This window comes from Mus musculus, chromosome 2 (assembly GCF_000001635.26).
Source record: "Mus musculus strain C57BL/6J chromosome 2, GRCm38.p6 C57BL/6J".
NCBI classification, from domain to species: domain Eukaryota; kingdom Metazoa; phylum Chordata; class Mammalia; order Rodentia; family Muridae; genus Mus; species Mus musculus.
Genome location: NC_000068.7, coordinates 41,313,452 through 41,334,308, shown reverse-complemented (window position 1 = coordinate 41,334,308; position 20,857 = coordinate 41,313,452). Strand labels below are relative to the sequence as shown.

Sequence of the window (20,857 nt, the reverse complement as noted above, 5' to 3'; positions counted from 1 at the left end):
ACCTAGAGAGGTGTTAGAATTATACCAAATACCTTGGAAGTGTCTTTAAATTTTATCCCTTTTATAGTAACTGTTATTGTAAATTTTAGAAGTGACACAAATTCATTGATATTTAGCATAATGCTTGAGATGGCTTCTTACTCTTAAGGCTGTTATACCAGTAATAATCAAGCTCACTACCCTCTTCCTTTTGCTTAAATTCTGAGTCACTTCTTCCAATTTTTTTTTTTAAGTACAAAAGGTCCTTTTATACTCACAGGCAATAAAACAAAAGCTGGTTGATAGAACATCATATCAGATATAACAGATTTCAATACACCAACACAATTAGAAAGTATAGAGCCAATTCAACTTACATTAAATACTGTTGAAGAAAAAAGTAATTTTAATATGACCAACTAATAAAAGATTAGTAACCTTAACACAAACACTAACTTTTGTTCAAAATCCATACCTTGTACAAGTTTTGTGTATTTGTAATACAACTTCATAGAGAGGTATAGTTAATTTCCAAATATGCCCTTGAAAATGACCTGAATCTGATTGCTAAAGATCTATGCACATCTCCTTTTGTCCAATGTTTGATTGATTCCCAGCCTGATCAATAATTCATATATTACTGGAAACATTAAACCACACTGGGGTTTGATATAATTTTCTATCCATCTAACAATTTTGTTAAATGCCAGTTATGCCTTCTCTTGGTTTCAAATCCACAAGATCGTATCTCATGAGGATCAGGGTCAGATCCCTTATAATATTTAGGCTTGCCCATCTCTATGCCATAGGTTACAGTTTTAGAGATAATCTTCCAAATTTCTGGCCTTGACCATATAGAAATATGTAGCAAAGTTGAGTCAGGAACCTATGTCTAATTCAGTTTCTGTGTGACTATTATCAGGGCACTCAGCAAGCTCATGTTTAGCATCATTCTTTGTCCCAGAATCTCTATGTCTCACCATATTCTCTGGCAGCTACCTTCAGCATCCTGTGGGGAAAAATGGGACACCCTCTTTCCCATATTGATATCCAGTCAGGACCATGTCATATGCCAATAAGCAGATCATTCCAGTTCACCTGGGCATAATTATGCTTAGTTATATGGTGCCATAAATACTCAGCTGCAAAGAATGGCTTAGCATTGAAGGTCAAAAAATTCAAAATAAATTTTTGTGATTCAAAATAAAATTTTGTGGTAAAGGAGTATATAACTCCACCTAGTTTTGTTTTATGTTAACCAATTTTTAGAGCTCCATGGGCTCATTCCATAATTCTCTGTCCTAGAGGACATATGAAATCATTTATTTTATATAGGTTACAACTTAAACTTTATAATTTTAACATATACTTAATTCATATTTTAACATATATGAATTATACCTAATGTGTATAATTTTATCTAAACTATATGATATTTAATGTATATTATTTATATTTATTATATAAAATATATATTCGTGTACATAAATTATATTTGGTGAACATAATTTCTACTTAACTTATAAAATTTATATTTAACATAGATAATTAAATATACACATGCATGTGAAAACATGCATGTAGTTATTATATGCATGTTTCAATGTATATAATTTTTAACTTATATGATATATCCTAGTTTATCTAAATTATATTTGGGGCCACCTGTTGGATTGGATAAGAATAGGAGGCAGGTGTATTTATTTGGAGTCCATTTGATCTTTGACAAAGGTCCAAGTCTTAGGACTCTTGATTTCCTGAAGCTTATGCGAACTGTAGTTTACAAGAGGATGTACATTAGTATTTAACATTGCATTGAAATCCATAGTTTAGAAATATAGTTAACAGATGTCTCTTAGGCAACAGGAGTACACTCATGCCTTTGAAACTTAGGAAAAGCTATTGGTTTAAGTTAAAAGGCATAGAATATCATTTTCATCAGTCTAGAGAACCAGATATACTGATTTAACATAGTTGTTTTTAGTATGATGAGAAGCATCTTTGAGTTTATATTTATAAGAAAACCAAAAGGGAATTAAAATATTGAGCCAGTGATTGAATTATAAACTATAAATTTTCCATTGCCTTTAGATGTACCTAACTATAATTTTTAAAAGTTTCTTTGCAATATCAGAGAATAACCATAATTTTGGAAGGCAAAGCAAATTTTTTGCAATATAAAGAATTCAGTCTCTCTAAAATCAATACCAAATGTATTATTTTCGTGTTAAAGCTTAACTGCCAGTTTTTGTATATGAATGTACAATGGTGCAGCTTTTAATACCTCATTAAAGAAACATTGTTTGAAATCCTATCTTTTATAAGTCTGGTTTCTAGGACAGGAACTACATAAAATATTATCCCAATTCAGAGGTATCTCTAGAGACTTATTTCCCTGGGTTGGCTCATGCCACGGGTTGTTGCCCAGAATAACTCCAACCTGAGTTACCAGTTTTAAGCCAACTTTATGTTACTAATGTTACACATTTTTTAACCATAACAAAAAACTTGTAAGACAATAATCTATAATGAAGATGTGGAAAACATATTTCAATCCTTAAGACCAGTCAGAAATTAACATGAAGTGACTATACATATTTACTTATTTAGACTAGAGACACAATTTTTTTTTTTACTATTTCTAGCTGTAACTTAAGGGAAGAACACCTTGTCACCTGCTGAACCCAATAATTAGTCACAGAGATTTTTGTTGGAAAAACAGCCATCAGTTTCCCGTCCAGAGAAGCTGAAAAGCTGCTGGCTCCTTTAAGAGTGGCTTGTACAGACAATCAGCCCCTGGCAGGACTTTCCAACAGCGCTAGAATCCAAGATATATGTGCAGGGCTCCAATGGCAGTTTATCAGCTTTTCCTGTGTCAATTGAGACTGAGTAAAGGGTGAATGGACAGCAGATAAAGTTTTAACCATTTTTTTCTTTTGAACATAAAAGAGCATCAATCAAGCAACAAAGCAAAAACTACAGACATAAACTGTCAGACATGGACAGAAAGGTACACCAAGGACATTCATGAAGCAGAGAGGGAAGAGAACCAGATGTCCCACAAAAATGACCCAGATATTCTATCTAAGAGACACAGAACCAGAATTATGCATTCCCCTAGTGGGAACGACAGAGGAAGCAGGATGTCTCCTAACCTGCTCTTGAACCTAGGAGAGATCTGGAACAGCTTCTTTTCATTTTCCTTCTATTTCACTAAAGCTTCCCTGGATAGTGGGAGGACTGCTTCTTTGAAATCCATTCTCCCTCTCATGTCTAGTGTTTAAACTATCTTTATTTAAACGCGAAAAGCCAAAAGCATCTATGGGAATTATCTTTGCTCCTTTAGATTTTAGCATATCTCTAAGCATATATACAAGAAGCATTCTACCATTACCCTGCCCAATTTTACAGGGTTTATTTACCTCTGGCCCAACTTTTCTATATTTTCCTTTGAGGTTACTTCCTCCCCTCCCTAACTGCCCATCCCCTTGTAGACTTTGTGGTTCCCCTCATATTGGAGCCCAACTTTGGGCGCCACCTCACCAAGCCATTTCAATCAGTCAACAGGTTCTCTCAGAAATAGGTAAAGAAAAAAGACAATTAGACATTATAACATGACCCTAGCAAGTGCTGAGGCAGTTTTTTTTCCATTCTGCATTTATACCATTCTAGGTACATACAAAGAAGTGGGTCAATTCTAGATCAAAGACAATGTAGTCAAGGAGCAAACAAGGCATAAACAAAGGTTCCATGATTACTATATTCAGTGACTTAACAAGACAATCAAGATACAAATAATACATTCCTCAGCTATATTCATTTTGAGTCCTGTCCTAGCTCAATGTCAAATTCTTGTCTGAGCCTACTTCCTTATCCTAGACCAATGTAAATATTCTTCCCAATATCCTTGAAGTGTCACTGAGAGTTATTCATAGCCTGGCAAGACCAGGCTAAAGAGAAGATGAAAGCCTATTTATACTAAACCCTGTAACTCTATATGTAGATGTTAAACTTGGTGCTGTCACCATTGGGGTCCCTCAGGATTGGGTAGTACCACCCTACAGTTCCATTGTTTGCAGAAGAGGCTGGATCCTCAGCCTGATTTACTCACTGACTATAGTTTTTCTGAGGTTGGCTACTGTTTTGGTCAATGTTTCTGTTGATGTGATAAAATAACATAACAAAAGCAACTAAAGGGTGAAAAGGTTTATCACAGTTTGAGGCTACTATAAACCATCATGGCAGCAGAGTCATGACAACAAGAACTTTAAGCATCTGCTTACATCGAGTCCATGGTAAAGAAGCAGAGAGTGATAAATGTTGTATGTTTTCTAACTTTAATCAAAGCAAGACACAAGCCCAGGATCCATTTCCATGATATGACCCCACTCACAGCTGATAGAACCTCCTACTACAATTAGCCTATTCATCATGATTCACTTATTGTCTCACCCAGAGGTCTGTCTCCTAGGTTATATTACATCTCATCAATTTGACTATAAATACAGTCTTGGTTGTATATTTCTGGTAACTTCAGTATTCCAAATTCTTTATTGCAACTTATGCATTGGACTCTTGGAGGATTCCTTGTAGTCAGCCTTATTTATCAAACATTGATGGCCACATCTGCTTTTATCTGGAACCTTGGCACAAGGCTTCTGAACCCAATAACTCTTATATTTTTTTATTCCTGTGAAAGCAGCCCCATGTGAGATTGCCAACTTCTGTGAGATGTTTTTCATATGAAATGTTGTCTGGACACTGAGAACATAGCCTCAGCAGCCTCTGTGCTATCATGGCCAATCGTGGGAAAATACTTCCTCAGGCAGCTATTTTCCAGATGAGTACATTGAAGAATCTTTCTTTTCAGACACTATCCCTTCAAATGAATGTTTTTTTCATATGTCTTCTTTATATACTAGAAAATTCTATGAATCAGGCTCACACTCAGATATATTTTCTGTTGCACCAATGGAAAAAAATATTATTTCTCTTTAGTGGTACTATGCTTTCTTATTAATAGTAGCCACTTTCTCCTGGCACAACCTACGTACAACTTTAAAGAGATTCAGATTCCTTTCCTCATCAAACTTCTCATTTTTACAACTTTATGCCTCATTTTCTGTCTGTGCATGATAAATAGAGCTAAAAATAATGAACAGTATTTAAGCCCTCTTCTAAACATTATGCTTCCATTTTCTACAAAGTTAGTAAATTTATCACTTTTGAATTCAACCTCAAGCCATAAGTAGAACACAGATCATTAGAATGTATCAAGGCTAGTCTTTGGTCCACTTCAACATTCTTTATTCTCTTTTGAATCCTTATGACCCAGTTCTCCACTGTCCATTGTTTGTTGGCTTGTGGCTTTGTTTCCTATCAGTGTTCTGTTCTTCCATGGCTCCAATAGAATAACTCATGAAGTTGAACTTATTAATATCTAGGTACTCTCAAGATTGTAGCTCTAAACTCTTTCACATACTTTTTGAAAATAGACCCAAATGCCTAAAGAACATGTGACCAGGTTTGTCATAGGCACAGGTCAAGTTTGAATTCTCAGTATTTGTTATTTGTGCTTGCTATTGGAAAGAAATGATAAAGGTATAAGGCCTTTTATTTTGATTCATGATTTGAAATATAGTCAAATGTAGTCAAATATAGTTGAGAAAGATATAATGGTCGAGATGTCTATGGCAATGGGATTATGTGGCAGCAACTTACTCTATATCATTAGAGTAAGTTATATTAGAAAATGGAGCTTGGAGTGGCCAGAAATTATGTCCACTGCCTAGTCTCCATTTTGAATAATTCTACAAACATCTGAACAGTGATACAGTCTGGGGTCCAATTACTCAAACACAAAGTCCTTACATCCAAACTATAATTGGATGACCATTACTGAATAAATGAATATTCTTACAGTTATTACTACTAAGTAAAGGCATCTGCTCTTCAGAATGCTTGCACCGTTGCATTTGTACACACTGTAACTTTGCTAAATCCTCACATCTTTGGTAGCTCTCAAATAGTTCTAATTTTGCAGTTTTTTTAAAAAATTCTTTCTAATTTATAGAAGTATCATAAATTTGCTTTCTCTGTATATGATTATTATATTTGTGTTAATTAGATTGCGGTCATTTTCTTATGAAGATCTTTTCACTGTTTAATTACTATTAAGTATAATTTTCTGAAGTGTTTCTTAGAAATGCAGGAATTCTTATCTTTACCTTTACATTGAGGAGTTCTCTGTTTCTTCTCACCTCTATGCATATTCAATGACATATCCATATGCATAAACACATATAACATGCAGATTCCAACCATTTGTCAATATAAAAAAGAGTACTTATATATATAAACTAAAACATAGAGCAGAGATATTGAAAGAATAATTGAAAAGTGGAGAAAGTTAAATGGAGTGAAACATCAAGTAAAAAACTTAAAACTTGAGCTGTATATTTGACTTAAATTTAGAGTTTTGAATGATACTTGAAAGGCCATTTTACCCTTCATTTAATAGAGCCTATTCTGTCTTACTTTGTACATAGTGCACTTCAGTATTACTTGACTGTTATTTGTTCTCTAGATGGCTCTAGCTGGAGGAATATAGAAAAGGAGATAATGACATACAATGAGGCTGGAAAATCATAAACAATTTCCTACCATAGAATAGTGTTCTCTGTAAAATAGATGCATTTGAAGATGGATCTTATAAAGCCAAATAAATCCTTAGGTGCAAAAACAGAAACATAATCAGTACATCTGAAATGAGAGAAAATACTTGTAACCCACAACACTACTCTTTCTTTAGGGGTTTTGTGGGTACAACAAGGAACTGGAAGCTGTTCCAATCGTTATGAGTGGCACAGGTACAGTATCAGTTTACCCCCAAAGTCTACTGAAACATGGATATCTTTTCTTAAATCAGTTCTCTGATTGCAAGTTCTGTCTCATAACAATTATTTTGTAAGCTTGTAGTGGGACCTAAAGGAAATCAAAGAGAAAAGAAAACAGAAAGCAATCTACTGAGTATGTTTCACATGGTGGGTGTGAAGCACTTCATGTATAAGAATTACATTGCAAGAGTGGCCGTGGTAAACTTTGTTTTGTTCAAGTGTCATCTCTTGTACAGAAGCCTGAAAATCTCAAGCTTTTATTTAGGAAGACTAACATGCAAGCTTGAGCTGCTAAATTCAGTCATTTATTAACTAAGCATATATATAATGGAAAAATTGTTAGAAATATAAAAAAAAATGAAAGCCTACTTCATATTTTACTGATTCTACTTTATATTTAGAAATCAGGTTGTGTCAGATACAGTTAATGTATCTATGTATCTGACAAAAATGAAACAAACATGAATATAATTAATTGGTTTGGATATCTTAAAATTATATATATATAGTCAACAGAAAGTTCAAAGATATTTTATAAGTACAAGCTATCTAGACTAGCATTCAAATATGAAAGAATATGGTTTTGGATCTCTGATAAAGTAGTTTATCTTAGTCAAGCAGCTTCCCTGTAACTATCAAATGGGATTTTCTCAGCTCGAAAAGGCTATAACAAATACAAAAATTTGAAAAAAAAATCTTTTTTAATTGAAATGTTTTTAAAGCAATAAAATATTCACTAAATTTAAAGCCCTTTCTATATGGATGCTGGCAGTATTATTTACATTTTTGAAATTCCATAAGTTATTTTACTCTAGTTATCTGAGATGAGTATTTTTATTCCCTAAGAGGATTTTGAATTATTTGTCTTATTTTTATTGTTATACTTATTCATCCTAACTGAATCTACTGTTAGCTTCCTCATATCCAAGGGCTTTGAGGTTGCTCCCAATGGGGCTTTATCACATTTATGTGATACATATACTTGTGAGTATGCACAGCTGACACACATGTTCAAATGTATATATATTTTCAGCTGTGCAGGTTATTTCTTTCTTATATATTTCCAAGGAATGTGGATTTATACTGCACACCATGAGGGACAGCTGTTGCAGGGAAAATTAAGAAATGATCCCACCAACTCTCTCACTCCTGCTTCTCTCAACCTGCCAACTCCCTTTCAGGGACTGGAATGTGCTCCCATGTTCCAGTTGCCATCAACTCACCCCAGCTAGCTGCCCCCTCCTCACACCCTCCCCCAGCAGCGTCTGGCTTACTTGTTCCTGGACTGCAGTCCCACATTTCAGTAACCAAATTGAATCGCTAACCTCATGGTTAGATAAAACAATACCCAGTAATCCGGAAAAACCAAAACTTTTAAAGTTTATAATTAACTAATCAGATTTATGTATCAATAAAATCACAATTTACAAGATGCCAATTCAATAATTTCAGAGCCAAATGATAATGATAAACGCTTTATCCCAATTATTCTAGCCTTATGATATCATAACTACCTATGTCTGGCTAAAGACATGCTGGTTCATGTCTGCTGTCATCTTCTTTTTTCCCCCTCCTGCCATGCTCCCTCTCTCCACAACTCTGAGCACCACCTCCCCTTTTCCCTGTCCAATCACAGGACTTCTCTCTACTAATGTCATTGGACAGGGACAATCCTGCAACAGACAGTAACAAGCCATTACTCCACTATGAACACTACCCTGCAGGAGCAAAAAGTCCTTCTCAACATCCCCCTAGATTTGTAGTTCTGTCATTTCCCTTTTTTATTTGCCAGTTCTCACTTAATTTTGTACATAAGAGGGAACATAAAGTCAGCTACTTCAAAAAGCTTCATGGAGGGTATCAGTGTTGACATTCATATACTTAAGAATTATTCTATTATGTGGGAGGTGGTCTGCTTTATGTGAATGTTTAACTTATAATAATTACAAAATTATGGCTGGGAGCACCTTGTCAGCATGTACAAAGGTCTGAGACAGTGCGCATGTGCGCGCGCGCGCACACACACACACACACACACACACACAGACACACAATCACAGATAAAAGTAAAAACAGGTTAAGAAAACCACCAAATTAAATGTGTGTGCCTGTGTGTGTGTGTGTGTGTGTGTGTGTGTGTGTGATATAAAGCTGTATTAGTCCTTAAAGTTTCTACTGCTACCTTATTATAAATCAGTGAAATATGTAGACTGCTACCACTCTACACATTATGCTCATTCTGTTTTTCTTCCATATCATGATACTTTTCAAATTTATTTATTTGTTTGTTTGTTGATTGTTTTTCATTATTTGTGTGGAGCTCATTAGGCATGTTAGAGATATCAGTTCTCCCTTCTACTATGAAGGTCCAGGAAACTGAATTGAGGCCATCAGGCTTGTCTACAAGTTTCTCCATGTAGTGAGCCATCTCACTGGCCCATCATCCTCCCTCCTTCTTTTCTTCCCTCCTTCTCTCCCTCCCTCTCTTCCCCTCTCCCTCCCTTCCTCCCTCCCTCCCTTCCTTCCCCTTTTGATTCTATTTGGTTTTCTCTCCACCAATTCTTTATTTCTTTCTTCTTTATTTCATTTTGGATTGGATGCTACATTTTCATGACTGAATTGAACTTTTCATTTTGCAGAAATTTTCTAATTTTTAAAGTTGTAAAATCAAATATGTAACATCTTTATCTAGAATATAGATGGTTGTCTATGGTTTTTTAATTTCTGTATTTATAATATTCTATGTTCATTCTTGCTTTTATTATTTTGCTTTCTATATAGGCAGCCATATAGCTATGTGATTACCCAGTCTTATGTCCTCATGTAAAAATCTGTTTTTATACAAGTCAACCTTGCCATTGGCCTATTTATATTTTTCTGCCTTTCATGAAATGGCTCTAAAGTTTTTTTGGATAATCAGATAATCATATTTCTTGTTCTGATTTATAAACTGTACTTTCATGCTTGTTATTCTTACTTTTTTATTTTATTTGAGTCAATTCTCTTTATTTTCTTAATCTTTGAGTTAAAGGTTGATTTTGTTTTGAAGTGTAGTTTGTGTGACTTTCTCCCAGAGAGAGGTGAAAACATATAGAGAGGTTACTAATGACAAGATAGAAGAAATGATTCTATGTAGGTCTACCTTGATGAACCTTTAAAGGTGCATCATCAAAGAGCTTAGCTCAGCATGGTGGTGACTCAGAAAAGCTGAGTCCCTGAAGTTCTCCAACGAGAATCCAGCAGGAAGTCATTACTTACTGCTTAATTTCATGTTCCTTTTGAGCTTTATGAGTTTCCCTCTCTCCAGAAGGACATTTCAATTCTTAGTAAGTAGCTACACGACAGATGAGTTCACTGTCTCATTCACTGGACACAAGTGCATCTGGAAGAAGCAGTTGAGTTGCTGGCAGGCTGCATTTGTACCTTTATAAAAGTTCTTAGAACGTCTTAAGCCTTCACAGTAAGCCTACAGGCAGAAGAATCAAAGAATCTATATGAAGTTGGATGTAAATAGTATGCCATTTTTAACTTTAATCAATTTTCACATTTATTAGATATTTTAGTGACAGGTAAAATGAGACACTCTTTATAAACCATTTCAAAGTATACTACAATCAACCATTACTTCATTCTAAGCTGAGAATATTTTAATTGCTCCCAAAACAAAACTCGGGCTCATTAACGGTCATTCTTATTAGTGTACCTATCTCACCAACTTATAATTCCTAATCTATTTTGTGCCTCTATAGATTTGACTATTCTGGATATTTTCTAGAAATAGAATCAAGCATATGTGTGCTTTGATTTCAGGCTTGTTCCACTTGGCATACATCAATGCTTACTTTGTTCATGGATGAATAATGTCTTTATATGTTTATATAATACAACATTGTATATTCATTCACCACTTGATGGGCAAGTGGATTACTCCCATTTAGGAATTTATTATGAATAATGCTGATATGAATATTCATATAATTGTTTTGAATTGACATCCATTTATAATTGCCTTCAGTGTATAAGTGGGCTTAGAATTGCTAATTCCTATGGTAACTAAATATGGAAATATTTTTTATAATTGAAAAATAATCAAATGCTTCACAAAATGGCTGAATTCATTAACTATCCCACCATCTGAATATGAGGGTTTCAGTGTCTACACTTTTAGCATCTGTCTTTGTAACTGTAATCATTTATGAATTAGCATGAAAATGGTTCTTGTTATCCTTTGCATTTGTGTTTACCTGCTGACAGATGCTGTGGGAATACTTTCAGATGATCATGAACACTCACTCACGACCCACACAAAAATACCCAACCACATCTTTTAAATAGGAGCATCCATATGTTCATCATTGTGTCTTATATCCCCTTTATATATTTCGATATAAATCTCTCATCAGATCTATGTTTGGAAAATATTCTTCTATTGTTTGTGGTATCTTCTCACCTTTTTGATGGGTACCTTTGATATACATTTTTAAATCTAATATATGTTTGCATTTATTAATAAACATTTTGTCTAATTGAAGGTAAGTAAATTATAGTTGTATTAATTCTTTTAAGACTTTATAGTTTTAGATCTTACAGTTAGTTATATGAAATAACTTGGAATATTTTATATGATACATATACGTATGTATCTACATACATATATATGCGTATACTATATAAAATATTTTATATATAAAAGTATATGTATATATCAACTGTAATATTTTATGTATGTATGTATACATATATCTTATAAAATATTATATAATGTGTATAAAGTGTAATACCGTATGTATGGAAACACAGTTTCCCAATACTATCTCTTTAAAAAGTAATATTTTTTTCTTACAGTAAACAACTCTCTAGGAATTAGGCTCTGGGCTTCCTCTGAATCCATATGCTCCCTTTGATGGCTTCTGCTTATTTGTTTTTCAAGGCTGCCATGGAGCTAACGATGCAAGGCATGGATACATATTAAAACATATTTCTCTGCTCTTAAATCAACATGTTAGCTAGTCTGCTGAATCAGTGATCTCCAGGTTGATTGTCAGGCTGTCTTTCAATGAATATGACAGATAATGATCAAGAAACACATTTGACATTGAGTTCTGGTTTCCACAACCATTTATATATGTGCATGTACATCTATGCAACAGTATACACACCTATCTGAACACACATGATATAGAAAATCATACATACACACACACAAACACACTCAAGAATGAAAAACATTAAAACAGAGAGAAAAAGAAAGGAAGAAAGAAAAAGAAAGAGTGAGCAAGCAACCTTATTAGCACTTGTGAATTTGTGCAGCATCAAGCAGCTCCAGAACCCTGCTGGTAACTGTGAAGTACAACTAGCTATTTTAATATCAGAGTGTGTCAGCCTCTGACACATTTGTGTCAGCCTGTCATGCAATAGAACTTGCCATTGAAAATAATGGCAGACCTACAGTCACCTAGTCAGGAAGTCTATGACACAATTATTTGGGACCTAAATGTTTTGTCCTTATGGGTTTCAGATCTACTGTAATAGGATATAACAGGATATACATGATTATTTTTATATTTTTATTGTATATGTGTGTTTAATTTCCATAGTTACAGTTAGCTATTATTACAGTAATGTTGTGCAATACAGGCCAGAGTTCAGTACAAAAGTAGTGGCCACCACTACATATCTACTATTGCTCACAACTTTGTAGTCATATTGAGTAGTTTTCCTAATCTTGACAATGCTTGCTTATATTCTCAGTATGAGGCTGGGTTTGGCTCTCCTCTCTATGACAATTTTTCATGCTTGGCTCACCTCCTGTACAGGCTATCAGTACCTACAAGATGGAATCTGTTCATGAAGATATATTTATTGTGTTGGACAAAATGAGATTTGTATAAAATGTTCATGGAGAGTTAACAAAACATGTAAAAGGACATCTACAAATCATTCTGTACCTAAGAGCTAGTACTGCTCTTCCCAGGATGAAAGACATTCTGTTTATAGTGAGTAGACAGGCAGATGGACAGACAAACAGAACAGATGAGACAAAATTACTGTGCAAACATAGCTTCCAACCCACCAGTGGAAAGAAATAATGAAACACTGAGTAAAATTTAGAAATATGTCAGAGATAGAATAGAGGCTATCACATGCCATAAGAATGAGTGTTGGATGTGATATAAGGTATTGGGTTTTTATTAAGGACTTGAACAGGAAAGAGTCCTCAGAGCAAATGAGATGTGTAAGGAAATGAGATGTGTCAGGTTGCAGTTGACAGATATTCAGTTTAAATTAATTACTTTGAATTATAAATTCAGATCTTGAGGGGTTATAGCTTCAACAGGTCTTTTTGGCTTCATTCTCTGTGAGTATTTTTCTTTTCTACAACAGCTCAAATTTCCAAAACTTGAACACTACCAACATTAAGCATAGAGATTATTTAATTGTCTCATATTGACCTCACACCTGTCTGATTATATTCCTGTGGAAAGAGAGATTATGAGAACCCATATGCAAAGAACTTGCTTAGACTTGAGTGATCAAACTTTTCATAAAGGAAACTATATTGACATGAAAATGGGACACATCTTAGAGAGCATGTAGCTCTCCTTCAAAATGGGCATTCTCCTCTTAGAAATCATGTTAAATTATATTAGTTATAAAAAGAAATGATTAGAACTAGCCTAGATGCATGCTGAGATTGATAATACAAGTTTACTAATTTACAAGTGTCTTAATCAGGGTTTCTATTCTTGCATAAAACATCATGACCAATAAGCAAGTTGGGGAGGAAAGGGTTTATCCAGCTTACACTTACACATTGATATTCTTCACCAAAGGAATTCAGGACAGGAATTTACAAAGGGTAGAAATTTGGAGGCAACAGTGGATGCAGAAGGCATGTAGGAATGCTGCTTACTGGCTTGTTTCCCCTGGTTTGCTCAGCTTCCTTCCTTAGAGAACCCAAGACCAATAGCCCAGGGATGGCACCACTCACAATGGGCTAGGGCCTCCCCCCCTTGATCACTAATTAAGAAAATGTCTTACACCTGGATCTCATGGAGGCATTTCCTCAAAGGAGGCTCCTTTCTCTGTGATAACTCCAACTTGTGTCAAGTTGACACACAAAGCCTGCCAGACCAACAGGAAATGAAGACTTAGAAACAGAAATTTTGAAAGGGAATTCATCTTTATTGTTATATGGTTCTAGTTTTTCCTTCCATGCTTGCTTGAAGTAGACTGGGAATAGAATCATAACTTATTTTCTGATTTTTATGCAGAAAAAGATCACCAGGTTTCTTAAGGCTATGATCAAATGTTTCAGTGAACTGCAGCCTGACATTTGCTGTTGGATGTTCTCTTCTCTGGGAAGACTATTTCTCCTTCTGTCAGTCAGTGTTCCATAGTTGTCTGTAGTTATTGTCTAGCATTGAAATCTCATGAGTTTCCCATCTCCCACATTAGCATGTCTCTTGCTGTCATTGTTCAGGTGTTATTCAAGCAAATGTGTTGCTAAGACTTCATGAGTATAGCTTCTCTGACTTTTAGGAGACATAATCCTAAGGTTCTTACAATTTTCCAACTCCTACTCCTCTATAAAACATGAGCCCTAGGTGAAGAAGCTGCATTGAATATATACCATGTCAGTTGGGACTGGGCACAACATAGTTATTTGTCTTCTGCATTTTGTTCTACTGTTCATTTGTTAAATGGTTTGCCTCTGTTGTAAAGAGACATTTCCTTAATGAAGGGAAAAATATGTATTTACCCATGAGTATAAATATTTATAATGTAGTTAGGAATTGTGCTGGTTTTGTAAACTGGCAGTTGAAGATTCTCTTCAAATGTCCATAACTTCACCAGCTCTGTTGGATGTTCAGGTTTCTAGTACCAGGCAAATTTCTTTGTTATTGAGCAGGCAATTAGAGAGCTGCTAGTAATATAAGGGCCACTATTGCAGGCTTAGGGATAATATTCCATGCTGTTAACTGTATTTGTTCATAGCCATCATAGATGAATTGGACTAATGATTGCTTCCCTATATTGGAAGCTGCAGGGCACATTTTGGCACCATGAAAACTAGTCCTCAGAGGGAAGGCTCCAAGGTCAGATACAATCAGTTCCTCCAGGTTCTATTCTAAAGGACATAGTATTTTCAGCAATAGAGACTTTCTTTCAACTCCTGGAATGCAACCAGGGACAAATCTAGCAGTCTATTATGTCTTGGGAGTGTGCTAGAAAGACCTGACCAACAACTCAAAAGAAGACTTCCCATGCCAAGTGTTAGAGATCTTTTTTCTTTTATATAGTATGTAGATTTTAGGAAAAGCATTGCCAGTATACATGGTAAATTTTCATTTATACCAAACATGCAAACACAAAATTATAGGTATTATATGTAACTTTTGAAAAACATACAATAAAATTTCCTTTATATCTTTTAACATCCTTATTGTCAATTTATTATCTTCCCAATTCTGTATTTATTTCCCTCTTTCTTGTTAATTAAATTTCTCGTTTCTTCATTTTCTGTTCATCTTGTCTATCCTGACTTGGATAACATGAAATTTCTAAGCTGTTTTGACTTGCTTGTTAAACCTGCTAACTTCCCCATATTTCCCCATTTCCAACAACTGATGAAATTTTTAAAATGATATTTTTAACCACCTTTATTTCTTCCTTTGAGAATTCTCCCTTCGGAGCTTTTGCTCAGTTTTTACTGGGTTCTTTGGTTTTGTTTTGTTTGTTTGCTTTCATTTTGTTTTGTTGGGCATTTTATATTCTGGATATTATACCTCTCTCAGATGCAAAGCTGCTAAAGTTGATCTCTCATTCTACTGACTTTCTCTGCATATTATTGATTGTTTCTTTAGCTATGTAAAAACTGTTTATATTTTTGAGGCCCTATTTGTCAACTACTTGTCTCAATTTTGGAGAAAATAGAATCCCATTCAGAACGTCCTTTTTAAAACCTATATGACATAGCATACTGTCTATGTTGTTTTCTAATGTTTCAGTGTTTAATCTTTCACATCAAGGTCTTTGTTTCATTTTGTTTTTATGCCAGGTTGCAAAAGCAAGTCTTATTGCATTATTCTGCAGGTGGACCTCCAGTAAGTCCAGCACAATTTGTTAAAGTCAGCCTTTTCTCCTGGGTACCTTTTTGAAAGAAATTTTAATATCAGATAGCTGTAGTTATGCCTACATTTTGGCCTTTAACTTTGTTCCATTGACCTATATGTCTGCATTTGTGCCATACCTTATTTTATTAGTATAGCTCTGTAGTGTATTTTGAGGTCAGGAATGGTAATCCCTCTAGCATTGTTCATTGTGATCAGGATTGTTTTTCATACCTGCAGTCTTTCTTAGTTGTCAGTAGACATCTAGGAGAGACTAAAAGCTAGCAGGTGATCTTTCTGAGATAGTTTCTCCATAGACTGTGGACTTTGAGGAATGAGCTTGTGCAGTAAAGGTCCAACTGTCAACATCTCAGGATTTGATTCCTACTATTTTATCCCTTTCTTGTCGTTATTAAATTAATATAATAATCCCTGGACATTTCCTCACTCTATTGGGCACATTTTCTATAGATCAATGAAGATGTACTGTCTTGTAGTGATATTATACAGACAAATGAATGATTCCTTAATTTCTAATGATGCTTCTATAATAATTACTAAATTTATACTAGTAATCATTAAGCTCTTTATAATAAAGACTTCTATTACAGTCCTTTATAATATAAAAGCTGCAATTAGAACTCTGGCAGTCTTCACATGTCATGTGTAAATTGTGCTGAGATAGAAAGCAGATATACAGAATTACAATTTAAGGATACGTTCCTTTAGACCATAAAACTGTTAAATAAAGGTTGTAAAAGAAATGAATGATTTATTGTAGGTGAAAGGACAGAAGATAGGCTTGTTTTATCAGTATAAAACTTCTATGTTAACTTAGACATAAGAATTTTGTTTGGACTCTCAATGGACTTATGGAGCTATCTTATGATAATGCATGTCTACTTAGATAAGTAATCTCAGTAGAAACACACGTAAACATCTCTGTTGTAAACTTTTTATTCAATTTCTGATGTGAATTTATGTTTGAAGTTGTTGGGAACTTTTAACATTTGAATTACCATATTATCCTATGTCCTGAAAAAGTACAATGCCTGAGAAGGATGACATTAACTGGGAGCAAAAGAAGAATAGAGAGAAAGAGAGTAGAAGCAAAATAGCTTTACAGAGATGAGGAGGTGAGGCAGAAGAGGATAGAAAAAGAAGAGAGCAGAGTTAAGTAGGCAGAAGAGGGCAGACTAAGAAGAATAGAAGATGCAGGGAGAGCAGAAAGCAGCAGGCAGGCATTTCTTACAATGAGACAGAGTTTTTTAAAAAATTAATTTAGCAATAAAAGTGTTGAAGCTAAGTTTTCCTGCAGAATGGGTGAGTCCCGTTTCTATGCAACTTGCCTATGTAAGGATGCTTCATTCTGTAAGCATGACTCTCTTCTCTTCAATAAAAGTTTATTGCTACAATATTTACTTCTACCTAGCAAGAGAGCCCAGGATTCTTAGCAAGAGAGTAGGGAGCACTACCAATTAATCCTTTGCTTAGTCTCCCACTGTTTAAGCAGAAGGTGTTAATTCACTCAGAGATCTGCAGCTTCTATCTCCAGAGTAATTTAGTCAAAACAGGTAAACATTATAGAAGCAATCAACCTCTTACAAGACAAAGTCTTGCCCCTGACAACCAATGCTCTTTCCCCCTGGCTTTCTTGCAGAGAGGACCCTACCTGGGGCTCAGCATGCAGCACTGGCTCCGTATTAATTTTAGGGTAGTTATTCTTTAATTTCAGTAAAGAACGAAACTAAGATTTTAATTAAGATTTCAGTGAGTTTATGAATGGTTTTTTAAATAATGGTCATCTTTACATGATTAATTTAGTTAATCCATATGCATGGGATATCCTATTATTTTCTCACCTTTTTTTTCCCCTATTTCATTAGATATTTAGGAATTTCACTGCAAAGTTCTGTTATTCCATTGAATAAATTTACTCCTATATATTTTATTTTCCTTGAGCTTATTATGAATAGGAGTATATTCATGAGTTCTTTCTCTCTCTTTCTGTTTGTGTGTGTGTTTCTTATTGCTCTATAGAGAATCAATTAATTGAAGCAACTTGATGCTGCATCCTGCCATGTTGTTGAAACTATTGATCTTGTTTTACATTTTTCTGATAGAATTTCTGATATCTCTAACATGCAATATTATATGATGTGGAAATAGAGATAAGTTTGACTTCTATTCTAGTTTGCATCCCTGTAATTTCCATTTCTTGACTTACCAGTCCAGCTGGTGCTTTGGGCATAATAATGAAAAAGAGTGGAAAGATAAAAACTTTCTGTCTCATTTCTGATGTTAATGGAATTCCTTCAAATTATTCTCCATATAAGATGTTAGCTGTGGGTTTCTCATACATGGCTTTTGATATGTTTGTTATTCTTTATGAGAATAACAGAATATCTTCATATTTTCTGTGTCAGATATTTATTATTTCCGGCTGTGGACTAGGTATGAATTTGGTTTGTTTTATTTTCAAATTTTTGAGTTATATCAATATGTCACTTATTTGTAATTTTTTTAACATATGAATTTAGAGAGCTGTGCGTGATAGCACATGCCTTTAATCTCAGCACTTGGGAGGCAAAGGGCGGTTGAATTTCTGAGTTCGAGGCCAGCCTGGTCTACAGAGTGAATTCAAAGATAGCCAGGACTACACAGAGAAACCCTGTCTCGAAAAACCATAAAACAAAACAAAAACAAAACAAAAAACAAACAAAAAAAACCACTTAATGCATTTAGAGCTATAAATGTCCCTAACAGGACTGCCTTTAAAGTGAGCTAGAAATTTATTGTTGTGATTTTTTTTTTCTCAATTTATTCTTTGACCCATTAACTATTCAGCCATTATTTTTTAAAATCTCCATGTATATGTTTACTACGAAAGATTTCTTTACTGTCAATTTTAAGTTTTAGTGCACTATGGCCAAATAATTATTTTAGTCTTTCTTGATTTGATGACTTGTATTGTATACTAGGTGAAGTGTATTCTATGATATAGTTTGAAGCCAGATTCCATTGGCTTCTGGGTAGAGTGTATGTTTTTTGTGTGTTTGAAAAAAATATCCTATAGATACCTTTTAAATTTACATGACATATGGTGTCAACCATATATGGATTCTTATGTTTCTCCATTATTTTTGTCCAGATAAACTGTCTATTAGAAAAAGTGAAAAATCACTATCAGCTACTACTTATTTGTGCATGTTACATTTTGTCTTTAATTCCAGTAATATTTTTATAAAATTGTGTACACTAACATTTTATACATATATGTTAGAACAATACATTCTTTTTAAATCGATTCCTTAATTAGGGCAAAGTGTTCTTCTCTACTTTTATTAGTTTTAGTTTGAAATTTATTTTTGTCAAGTCTTAGCACACCGATGGCTGCTTGCTTTGTAATACCCTTTGGTGGAGTATTTTGGCCGATGCTTTCACTAGAAGATCATGTATCTTTAATGCTATGACATGATTTCTGCAGACAATAGGTAGATGGACTCCTTGATTTATTCATTTAGTCTCTTAATTTCTTCATCCGGTCTTTGTCTTGGAAATGTGAGGCCATTAATATTTGAAGTTATTTCTGAAAGATATACATTGTTTGCAGCATTATATTGTTGATTTTTGTTACTGTTTGTGATCTCAATAATACTTTTCATTTTAGGAATTTCAGCTTTTTTTTCTATCCGCTCATTTTTGTGCTTAAAATTCCTGCAGTCCAAGGTATGGCTTTCTAAATTTTCTCTGAGTTTAATCTTCTGGATAGAATACTTTTTAGGCTGTCTGTATTATTCAAAGATGTTTTTTCTCTTTAGTTTGTACAGTATTCTATATTGGCAGTCATTTCATTTAGAACTTGAAATATTTTGTTCTTGTCTCATCTGGCTTTCAAAGTTTCCTTCAAGAAATAAATTATTATTCTGATTGATTTTCCATTATAGAGGACTTATTTGTCTTGCCGTTTTTAATATACTATCTTTGCACTGTATATTTAATGTTTCTTTTTTAAAATTAATCATTTTATTCCTTTACATTTCAAATGATATCCCACTTCCAAGTTACCCCTCCACAAAACCCCCATCCCACATCTGCCCGCTGCCCCCTTCTCCTTTGCCTATATGAGTCTGTTCCACCACCCACTCACCCTCTCCCACCCTATCACTTCAGCATCACCCTCCACAGAACCAAGGGCCTCCCCTCGCCCCACTGATGTCAGACAAGACCATTCTCTACTACATATGAATCTGAGCCACGGATCCCACCCTGCACACTCCTCAATTTGGTTGTCTAGTTTCTAAGAGCACTGGAAGGTCAGGCCAACCAATATTGTTCTTCCACTGGGGTTGCAATCCCCCTCTGCTCTTGTAGACCTTCTGCCAGGTTCTCCACTGCGGTCTCCTTCTTCTTCTTCTTTTGTTTTTTGTTTTTTGTTTTTTTTTTTTTTTGTATTTTGTTTTTTGGTTTGTTTTTTGTTTGTTTGTTTATTTTTTGTTCCTGCCTTTCTTCTAGAAATGTGTGCGCACTTTTACCTTGTATAACTGAATAGAAAGCTAAAGTTTCAAAGTTTCTTTTAAGTAAATAGAAATTGCTTCTTTGGTGTTAGAATTCCAAAATCAATATATGTGTTTTATTAATTCTTTGAATATATTTGAACTTCCATCCCCAGTTCCTCCCTAAACTTCTCCACCTCCCATCCTGTTTTACCCAACTTTGAGATTTTTCCTTCTTCCTTCTTTCTCTTCTCTCCTCTCCTCTCCCCTGCCCTCCCCTCCCCTGCCCTCCCCTCCCCTGCCCCTCTCCTCTCCTCTCCTCTCCTCTCCTCTCCTCTCCTCTCCTCTCCTCTCCTCTCCTCTCCTCTCCTCT

The 20,857-nt window shown here is 34.6% G+C and overlaps 1 protein-coding gene and 1 long non-coding RNA gene across 11 annotated transcripts in view; one reads left to right on the top strand and one right to left on the bottom strand.

Moving 5' to 3' along the window:
* Lrp1b (low density lipoprotein-related protein 1B) overlaps nt 1–20,857 on the top strand; it is a 2,058,309-nt gene that overhangs the window by 1,319,290 nt on the left and 718,162 nt on the right. The gene's annotated exons all lie outside the window — the stretch shown is intronic.
* Nucleotides 1–20,857, bottom strand: part of Gm30138 — a 46,175-nt gene that overhangs the window by 4,812 nt on the left and 20,506 nt on the right. The window contains exon 3 of the long non-coding RNA XR_374330.4: nt 10,134–10,341. This is a non-coding gene — a long non-coding RNA (predicted gene, 30138). The remainder of the gene's footprint in view (nt 1–10,133; nt 10,342–20,857) is intronic.